This window comes from Pinus tabuliformis, chromosome 6, assembly GCF_031772625.1.
Source record: "Pinus tabuliformis cultivar Carrire ecotype Pingquan chromosome 6, CPIR1, whole genome shotgun sequence".
NCBI classification, from domain to species: domain Eukaryota; kingdom Viridiplantae; phylum Streptophyta; class Pinopsida; order Pinales; family Pinaceae; genus Pinus; species Pinus tabuliformis.
The window spans coordinates 165483990-165495476 of NC_142292.1; positions in this window are offsets into that span (position 1 = coordinate 165483990).

Genomic DNA, 11487 nt, shown 5'->3' on the forward strand with positions numbered 1-11487 from the left:
CCTTCATTTAGATCCAGATCTGCACCATAACCCCAATCACCAATATTTCAGATCTAGCCCTTATTAGATATTCAATTCATTCAGATTGTCCTTTGCCAAATGATCTCCTTCCTCTTTTATAGTCTTAGGCCTTTCACAATACCACGGTCCAAAACCATAATAAAACAATACCAAGGACCCAATACTTGGGATCAATACTTCTAATGAGATACCATGGTCCAAAACCATAGGTTCAAATACCAAGGACTAACTACCACAGACCAAAAGTAAGTTCTCCAACATATACGCGCTTTTCCTTGCCTGAAAGTGCGTGTATACGCATACATGCCTTTGTAACGTCTAACCCGGGTGTATATGCGTCTTCGTCTAGGTGAACATGTGTATATATCTTTTTCTTCATTCTGAGAGCCTGTACTGAGATCTGTCACCAAAGTGAGTTGCCATCAAGGAAAACACCTGTGCCATAGCTCTAAATCAGTGCCATAATGCCAACAAATGGAAAGAGGAAAGAGCTCAGGATATTGCAGTAAATCAAGGAAAGGTAGATCCAAGTCCAGATCAGGGATAATCTACTGGAAATGTGGAAAGAAAGGACACCTAAATAAAGATTGTAGATCTCGGAAGGGAAAAGAAGGAGATGCCAAACAAGAAAACAATCATGAAGCAAATGTGATAGGTGAGGTGTTACAAGATGCTTTGATTCTTTCTTTTGAAAATATTACTGATTCCTAGGTGGTAGATTCAGGGGCCTCATTCCATGCCACACCTGATAAGAAATATTTTCATGACTATGTTCAAGGAGATTTTGGACAAGTCCATTTGGGTGATGATAAACCCTATAAAATTGTTGGAATGGGTAAGGTTCTTGTGAAACAGCAGAATGGAAACCAATGGCTACTAAAGAAGGTAATGCATGTTCCAGATCTGAAGAAAAATCTGATTTCAACAGGGTAGTTAGGCGATGAAGGTTGTGTGACAACTTTCACAGATAAAGCTTGGAAGGTCACCAAAGGAGCCCTGGTAGTAGCAAAAGGTGAAAAGGTTGGTACATTGTATTTATGCAATGGTATTTCTAACTCTATTAATGCTTTAAATTCCAAAGGAGTAGATGCAGCATTCTGGCATCATAGGCTTGGACACATGAGCGAGAAGGGGATGAAGATCCTTCACTCAAGAAATTTGTTGCCAGGTTTGAAGAATGTTGATTTGGACTTCTGTGAGAATTGCATTTATGGAAAACAGAAGAGAGTCAGATTTCTCAGAGTTGGGAAAGAAAAGAAGAGCGAAAAATTAGAGCTTGTGCATATAGATGTATGGGGACCTGCTCAGGTATCATCTCTCGGTGGATCTTGTTATTATGTTACTTTTATTGATGATGCAACTAGAAAAACTTGGATTTATTGTATTAAAATAAATCTGATGTATTTGATACTTTCAAAAAATGGAAAGCTTTGGTTGAGATTGAGACAGGAAAGTGTTGGGGGCCCCGAAATCGGGTCAACAACAAGGGGGATACCCACCCGGTCGGGAACCTGGTTGGCGGCTCCTTGCCCGTTTGGTGTAGCAGGTCCGACTGGGGATGATGGGACCAGCTTCCCAATCTAAAAGATGTGTGTGCGTGTGTAGATTTTGAAGATACTAATTTAAAGGTAATTTTAAACTAATTTAATTCTAGACTCTAAACTGACTCTATGCTACTGTAATCTAACAAAAACAGCACATCTAATCTATACTAACCCGGGGTAAAATTCTTTCATTATGCGATCTAAAAATATTTCATACAACAACTGGTAATAAAGATCATTCAGCTATCATAAGAATATAAATCAATTAAGATGAACCATTCTGCATAAGAAGTTAGGCACAACAGTTGTGAACAGCATATCACATAATCAGTTATTCATATGTCAAGCACAAACAAATGATTCCACCGTACAAAAGTGCAAAATGGTAATCCAGACATTCATACATTAACATATAAACAAATCAGCTGTATATCACTCTAAGAATATGAGCAGAAATTAATCAAGAGATAAAAGTACCATTTATGACTGATTTCACTCACAAACTTGAAGCAATAACGATTTATCTCTACTTACTTCTAACATCTACTAAGAGTACAGAAGTGAAACATCAGTAGCAGACATTAAAATGCAAACATAAATAAATCTCGATCCATCCATTCATCAAAAACCCCCTCCGAGGGTGCAAAAGTGCATGTTCTGAGGACAAGTTTTTTGACAAATTTCCGGACCCTTCTCCAAATGCCATGAGAAGGGTTAAATACTACTAACTAACTAATCTTAATTACACAAATTTAGGGAACGACTTCAAATGACCGCCCTTTTACTAAAGCAAATTTATTTCTAAAAATTGAACCTAATTTCTAACCGTTTTTGTATCTGCTCCTTAGTGCTGTAAGCAATGTGAGGTTCGCCTGGAAAGAGTCGGCTGGTTGTCTTTTCCTTTTGCTCGGGTGATGAAAGTAGAAATAACAAAAGCTAGCACCTCTTTCTGACAAACTAGAAGATATTTTTGAAAATCTTCCTCTGGCTGGGTGTTTTTTGCTGTGTGTATACTTAGTATAACCCAGATTTCTTTCAAACTGATTGTGCTGTTGCTATTTCGGTTTCCGGCCGTGTGAATGACTCAATGAGTTAGGGATTTTGTTGCCTGAACAATCTTACGTATTGAAAATTGCTTCCATTCTTTGTTCCAGGCTTTTCTGAAGCATCATCCCTTTTCAGTGTTTTTCTTTTTGCTTTACCCAATCTGAGCTTCAGGATCTTTTGCAAACATGCTGCTTTTGTGCGCCTTTGACTCTGAGTCTTGGATAGTCTATTTTCATCAGTGTCTGTGGAGTGATACTCTGGAATCCGCAGCTCTGCTGCATGCGGCATTCATTTGCGAAGGCATCTCCTCTCTGTTCTTCAAGTATTGGCGTTCTCCCCTTTTCCTTGGATGTTTCCTGCATATAGATTTATATCAGTTACTGCCTTACAGTTTACACAAAGGAAAAGAGACATGACGAAAAGATTGACATGAAAGCTTTAAACTCTAATGAATGCATAATCATGACACTCATAACGACTTGACTCTTCGAAAAACGCAACACGATCATCTTTGGATACTCAGGCGTGCAATCATTAATTTCCCTTAAGGTGCGCGCTCGATTTTGGGTTTACAGATCATGCCGAAGAAACTTTGCGATGAGTGGTTTCTGCGATTCGCATCGCAGCAATTAATAGTCTCATTCGTCGCAGATCGCAAATTGCAAAATCGCAGTTTGTAGGATCGCAGATCGCAATATCGCAATTTTCATTTGCTCGTTGTGTGTTGCTTTTGCGACGTTTGCGATATGCGATGTCGCATATCGGCCGTTGGCGATATGCGACGTCGCATATCGGCCGTTGGCGATTCCTTTTTGTTTTCTTTTAAGGGTGCTTTCAAAATATGCGATGTGATGAATTTCGCATCGCTTCTTTGCAGCTTATTTACGCGCATAGGAAAACTCTTCACTCTCTCTCTCTGCGATGCGATATAGCTTTTAGGGAGTTAAATACAAAAATTTGGATAAAAATATTTTTGGGATTTTTGTTAAGGGTCCCCCTTTGCTTGATATTATTGCTAATACTAAACAAAGAGGGGGGTTGTTGGTGACCACAACAATGGCGATTCACTGTGAAGAACCAGTTATCTCTGCTTTTCTATTGACATTTCCACTTCCGGAACAGAAAATTTTTCATATGTCTAAATTTTTTTATGGACAGATAGAGTAGATTACCCCTCATCCTGTCAATGATACTTTGTTTCAACCCTTCTTTTATTCCAATTGTTTGCTTCCCTAGGCTTAGTTCTTGCATTCATACCAGACATTACTCGGTCCTTTTTAAAAGATAAAATAAGGTCTTCTCTGCGTGTTGGCTTTAAAATATGCTCATTTGTCGTAGGTAGAGCCTCTGCTGCCCGCAAGCGTCCATAGCCTCGACAGGGTTACCATGTTATCCAGAAATGATCCTTTTTCCTGCTTGAGGTTATTTACAACGTTTCAGAGAAAAATCCTTTTTGGCACTTTTTCCTTTTTTACTCTCTAAAGAACAATGTCTTGGTTTGGTGGCCAAATTATGACACAGTCATTCACTTGATTTACACTTTTGCTGAACAAGCTGGCTCGTGATGAGACCCCTTGTCTTTTGATTGCAACAATCTTGAGTCGTTGCCCTGTTTTGATAGACAGTATTGGCAAAGTCAGCAAGTTATAATATCTGTGATCATGATAAGCCGGCTCGTGATGAGACCTCTTATTCTTTGAGATATAGTGCTTTCTCGGATTGTTTCTCTGAATGCTGCGGTTTCCTTTGGCAGGGAGGAAGTCATTGTTTTTCCTTAAGAAAGCTCTGGACGACAATAATAGAGTTTTGAAAATAACAACTTTGCAGAGAATATTTATTTTATTATTGATGATACCTTTCATTGTGCTGGGATAAAACAATTTTTAACCAAAGGTTGATTTCATCAAAGTCTTTTGAAAGGTTGAAACTAATATCATTATTCAGGCTAAAGTTAACTCTATTTGTCAATAATAAAAATCAGATTTTTCGAAAAGTTTTGCTATTTGTACAAGTGAAATCAAAATCTGATAGAGAGTTAGTGTGCTCTTTCATGAATCTTATTCAATGATCATTTACAACCGGCTTTATTTATAAGAGAGAAAAAAATAAAAAAAAAATAAAAGAACAAAATAAAAGAAACTAAAACTATCCTACAAAAATAGAAGAGTGATCTTCTATGGAAAATACATTTTAAGAATCTGTCCATTCACAGGCAAAGAATCTCTTCTACCTGCCAAATCCTGCAACATAAACGTCGATGGGCCTATGACTTCTACAATCTGAAAAGGACCAAGCCATAGCTTCTGAAATTTCGTATGTTTGCCCTTTTCTTCATGAGCCTTATCCCATTTCAAAACTAAATCTCCCATCTGAAAGTTCTTTCTGGTTATGATGGCTGAGTCAAAAGAGGATTTTATTAGTGCTTGGTGGTGAGCATGGGTTTTCTTAGCTTGTTCTCGGCGTTCTTCTAGTTTGATTATTTCCATTTGTATTAATTGTAAAGAGGAAGTAGATACTTCATCGATGTGTTGTACTAAAGACAAAGAGGGAATGACTAAGTGAGTTGGAAGAACCACTTCTTTCCCATAAACTAAATTAAAGGGAGAAGTGCCGATTGAAGCTTTCTTCGTGATTCTATCTGCCCATAAAGCATTTACCAACGTTTTGTGCCAATTCTTTTGGTTTTGGTTGACTGTTCTTTTGATAATCCTGATTAGGTTTTTGTTTGTTGATTCAGCCAACCCATTACCTTGCGGATAGTAATTAGCAGAATATTTCAATTTGAACCCTCTTTTTAATGCAAACTCAGTCATTGCATTTCCACAAAAGTATGATGCATTATCGAACATTAAGGCCGTTGGCAATCCAAACCTAGTGATGATAAATTGATCTATGAATTCAATAATGTTTTCAGAATTAACTGTCTTGAGAGGAACTGCTTCTACCCATTTAGTAAAATAGTCTGTTGCCGTGAGGATATACCTATGCTGCTTAGAAGAGTGAGGAATGATCTCATCTATTATGTCCAAGCCCCATTGGCTGAATGGTTGCTCGATGTTGACCGGCTGTAGTGGCATGGATGATTTCCTTTGTTTCCCCGCAGCAGTTTGGCAAATTTGGCATTTCCTTACGTAATTGTATGAGTCTTTGAACAATGTGGGCCAATAATATCCTGCACGTAAGATCTTATGCGCAGTAGTCTCTCCAGCATAGTGTCCACCTGCTGGTCCATCGTGGAGTTCCTGCAAAACCTTTTCGGCTTCAGTTTTCTCAAGACACCTAAGAAGTACAAAATCGTAATTCCTTTTAAACAGAACATCATTTATGAGCTGGTATTGTTTAGCTTTCAATCTTAGAGCTCTTTTCTTGGTGTGATCCAAGTGCGATGGAGCATACCCGTTCTTAAGATAATAAATGGTGTCCGCATATAATGATTCTGCGTCGTTTAGGCTTACCTCATACGTGTGTACCTCTTCAGATGAGTTCTCAGGAATTTGCGATGCTCCAGCTAACATCTTGCAGAAGCCTTGACCCCTTACGATGTTTGCTGGTTTGATCTCAAGATCGTATTCTTGTAGAGCGGTAATCCGATTTTCTCTCTTTTCGCCCACATCCTTCTGTACCAAAAGGTTTCTTACCACTGGAAACGGTACTAAGACTTTGGTATGGGCTTTAAGTAAGAAAGGTCTGAAATATTTTATCGCTTTGAAAACAACATACGCTTGTTTCTCCACGTCTGAATAATTGAGTTCAGCACCTTGTAAGTTCGAGCTAAAGAATGCGATTGGAGCTTCCGCCTTTTCTTGATTTACTTGAGTCAAAATCGCGGCATAAGATTTCTCTGAGGCAAAAGTGTATAAGATGAAGGATTCTGAAAAATTTGGGGTAGCTAAAGATGGAGCATTGATGATAGCTTGTTTGATCAAGTTGAATGCTTCGTGCTCATCTATGCCCCATTTAAAATTTGAATTCTTTTTTATCATATTTTGTAAAGGAGAAATAATACGTGAAAAATCGGGGACAAACCTTTTTACAAAATTGATTTGTCCAAGGAAAGATTGCATGGCCTTTTTGTTATGGGGTATGGGTATTTCGGAAATTTATTTGATTCTGTCAGGTTCAATGTGAATACCAGATTTCGACACTATGAATCTGAGCAATTTCCCTTCACTTAATGCGAAAAAAGATTTCTTTGGGTTAAGTGAAATTCCATACCTTAAGCATCTTTGAAAGATCTGTTTCAAATCTTTGAGATGGTCGCTTCGCTTCTTGGAGTACACTATTATATCATCCAGGTAAATCAGTACCGATTTATTGACCAAACCTTTAAATGCGATGTCCATGGCTCTCTGAAAGGTAGCGCCGGCATTGATCAGACCAAATGGCATCTTCCGATATGCGTATGTGCCCCACTTGGTTCGGAATGTGGTTTTCAACTGATCATCGGGATGCACCAGCACTTGATTGTATCCTGAAAATCCATCTAGGAAAGACATTAATTCTGAGCCCGCTACTGCCTGTAGTATTTGCTCCATAGGTGGGAGGGGAAAATTGTCTTTCTGACAGGCTTTGTTGAGATTCCGGAAATCAATACAGATTCTAATATCTCCATTTTTCTTCCTAACAGGCACCATATTGGATACCCATTTGGAGTGTCTGACGGGGAAAATTATTCTGGCTCTCAACAATTTATTTAGCTCAGTCTTTATCTGATTTTCTAAGTTGGGGTGGATTTTTCTGAGCTTCTGCTGGACGGGTTTTTCATTGTCAATCATAGGGATAGTGTGTTGAATGATAGAAGTGTTGTATGTTTCAGCTCATCATAATTCCATGCAAAAACGTTTTTGTATTGTCTCAGAAGACGAATATACACTGATTTTTCTTCAGGGGCTAGGCCGTGGCCCAGATTAACGTTTTGCGGTTTCTGATCGGTTCCTAGGTTTACTAATTCATAATTTAGAGTTGAACTGTAGAGTTTGGAATTGGCAGACCTTTTAAACCGACTCTTCAAATCATATAAATCTTCTAACTTAACCACCGATTTAGGTATAGCGTTATCAGTGCTATTTTGCTGAATTTGGTGATCATGATGGTCTTCGTCAATTATTTGATTTGAGTAGGATCCTTCAGAAGTGAGGAAATTTACAATGTCTGGATCGTCATTGAATACTCTCCAGTTGGTGATGTTGTCAGGGATGGATGGTTTAAAGATTAATTCTACTGAAAACCTATCGGGACTAAAATATTCGGAGGGAATCAGTCTAGAGGCTACGTTAGCTAACAGGTCTACGCTCGCATTTTGGAGTCTTGGGATTGACGAAATATTGAATGCTATGAAATGCGAAGTCAGATCTTGTACTAAAGATTGATAATGCTTTAAATGACTTGACAGGCAATGCATGGTGTTACGTACCTGTTTGACGACAATTTCAGAATCTCCAAAGACTTGAAGATACTTAACATTCAAGCCGATTGCTTTGTATAGGCCTTGCACCAAGGCTTCGTATTCCGCTGTATTGTTTCTGCAATCGAACTCAAGTCTGCATGTAAGCATGGTCTTGTTCCCATCTGGGTTAATCAGAACACATCCTGCTCCTACTCCCTCGTTAGATTTAGAGCCATCAAAACATAATTTCCAAAATAAAGATGTATTTACAGAACTATCTAAAAAATTAAAACACTTTGAATCATCAGTTTGGGAAAAATTTTCACTTTGGGACACAACTAAATTTTCTAAGTAAGGTGAAGTGTGAGCATTGAAATTGCCGAGGAAAGAATCTACCGAGTAATTGCCTATGATACTGTTGTTGTATGCTATTGCTTCGTTCTCTCCTTCCAATTCTGTCACTATGTACTTTTGGTGCAATTCTTGTTCAACCTTTATTTGATTGGGTTTGCCGTTGTAGGGTAACCACATGTGCGACCAGTCGGTTGAGAAATATCCGTGGATTTTCTCGGACCAATCCCCGCTAAGAATTAAACCATAGAATTCAGGGATATCAGCTACTAGAATGTCGATAACCTGACATACTTTCGGGTTAGACGACATTCTTATGGTCACCTGGTTAAGTTCACCAATCACTTTGAATTGAGATTGATCAAGTTGAACTATGCGCACTGCAGGTTTATGAGGCTGAACATTCAATTTGGCACATATTGATCTGGGTAGAATATTCGTTGAAGCACCAGAATCAATTAGGAAATTGTGCACGTTTTTATTGAAAATTTCATAAGTGAGGAGAAAAGGAGGAGTATGGGATCTTGACCTTCCTCCAATCAAGGCAATGTCATTCGGATCAATCTTCTTGGTCATGTTGGTTGGAGGTCTTCCCATGTTGTGGGAAGCTACAGCTGTAGGTAAAGATGTAGTAGGCACGACATGTAATTCTTTCATCATTATTTTCTGTTGATGTTTCAATTTGCTCAATTCGTAAAGAGTGATATTAGCCCTAGTCTTTTTCATGTCATCGATAATGTTATACTCCATTTCATCCGACACTATCAGTGTTCTTGATGGAGGTGCTTGATCTGATTGGACTGGGCTAAATTGGGTCGCTCTAGAGGTTGTTTTCTTTGTTGCGACCTTATCTTTTGTTGCAGGGCTTGCGCCCTTCTGTTTAGGGCTAGTTTGGGGAGGATCAAGTTGATTTTTGCTTCGTGTGCTAACCGGAAATGCTTCTTGATCCTCTTCTTGTGGGAGGATGAAATCCCACATTCCTTGTAGTTCCACAACTTCTTCATCATCGGTCTGCCCTTTAGTGGTATTCTCTTCTTCTTCTTCTTCTTCAGATTCGACGTTTGAGACGGCATTGGGTGGTTTCACCTCCATAGGAAGGTTTCTTTTAAAAGATCTGTAGGGATTTTTTGAAGAAGTTTCTGCTACTTGCTTTCTTATGTCAATCATCTCGTTGGACATGGCCTTTAACACCTTTTGTAATCCTTCCATATCGAAAGGATCTTTCGTTTGCTTCTTCTTGGTGTCTTCTTTGAAAGAGATCTTCTTATATTTGCGTTCTTCTATTGCAGATCTCTTTTCTAGGGCGACTACGCGTTTTTCTACTGCTAACGCCTCAGTTAAGTTTTCAACTAAGGTCGTCTTGTTTGCCCTATCTACGAAGATAGCCAAGTTAGATGGTAAGGCCGTGATGTACCATTCACATCTGACTTCCTCGCTGGGTTGAGAAGCAGCGGGAATCTTGTTGAGGATCTTATTGAACCGTAAATTGAAATCTTTAATGGGTTCTCTAGCCTTAGCTTTAAGATTAGATAGGTCATTGATCAATGTCGCTGTTGATATGTCATCGCCAAACTTGGTGAGGAATTGACTTTGAAAAATGTCCCAACTTGTGATGGACCCGGAAGGTAACGAAAATTACCATGACCCGGCAGTTCCTTGCATTGTGTAAGGAAAAAGTCGGACGACAACATCTTCGTTGGTAACTCCGTTGAGATTAACAGAAAGCATGAAATTATTGATATGCTCTTCAGCTAGCATGCCTGTTTCTGGATTGAATTTAGGTAGCCACTTCTCAGGATGGGCCGGTATTGGGCTCAGGGGTGGAGGCATTAAAACCGCCCCAGGATTGTTCCATGGACACTGGGCCATCGTTGAGCCGCTAGTTAATGAGAGTGCAGAAGACGGTCCCTGATGCTGAGAAGATGAAGGTATTATGATCTTTGATGATTGAAGAGGAAGTGTGGAAGATGGATGAGTGATTTGGGATGAGGATGTGGGTGGTTGACTTCGTGGTGAGGGTGTTGAAATGGACGAAGTGGATGAAAGAGTCTCACGGTCAGACTCTGGTGGTGCTTTCCTTGCTCTTTTCCTAGTAGGGAGAGGGAGTTCACTTGGTTGAATACCAAATTTTTCACTCTTCAATCTAGTCAGAGGGTGAGCAGGATTGTACTGCGAAGTCATGCTGCTGTTAGACTTATCAGACCTATGAGAAAAAATAGAGAATCCTTGGATTTTACGAATCAAAGTTTGAATTTCAGGGGGTTCAATAATGAGTTGGTCTGATATATTGGAGTAGGTAGCAGCGGTGGATACTCGAGCGACTTCTAACTCCGGGTTTAACCGTAGTGGAGAAGTCGGGGGAGTTGATGAGGGTGATTTACTCTCAGAATGGCATTTAGATTTTGACTTAGTTGCCATTCATAGTTCGTGCCCTCCTTCTAGCACCAATTATGTTGGGGGCCCCGAAATCGGGTCAACAACAAGGGGGATACCCACCCGGTCGGGAACCTGGTTGGCGGCTCCTTGCCCGTTTGGTGTAGCGGGTCCGACTGGGGATGATGGGACCAACTTCCCAATCTAAAAGATGTGTGTGTGTGTGTGTGTGTAGATTTTGAAGATACTAATTTAAAGGTAATTTTAAACTAATTTAATTCTAGACTCTAAACTGACTCTATGCTACTGTAATCTAAAAAAAACAGCACATCTAATCTATACTAACCCGGGGTAAAATTCTTTCATTATGCGATCTAAAAAGATTTCATACAACAACTAGTAATAAAGATCATTAAGCTATCATAAGAATATAAATCAATTAAGATGAACCATTCTGCATAAGAAGTTAGGCACAACAGTTGTGAACAGCATATCGCATAATCAGTTATTCATATGTCAAGCACAAACAAATGATTCCACCGTACAAAAGTGCCAAATGGTAATCCAGACATTCATACATTAACATATAAACAAATCAGCTATATATCACTCTAAGAATATGAGAAGAAATTAATCAAGAGATAAAAGTACCATTTATGACTGATTTCACTCACAAACTTGAAGAAATAACGATTTATCTCTACTTACTTCTAACATCTACTAAGAGCACAGAAGTGCAACATCAGTAGCAGACATTAAAATGCA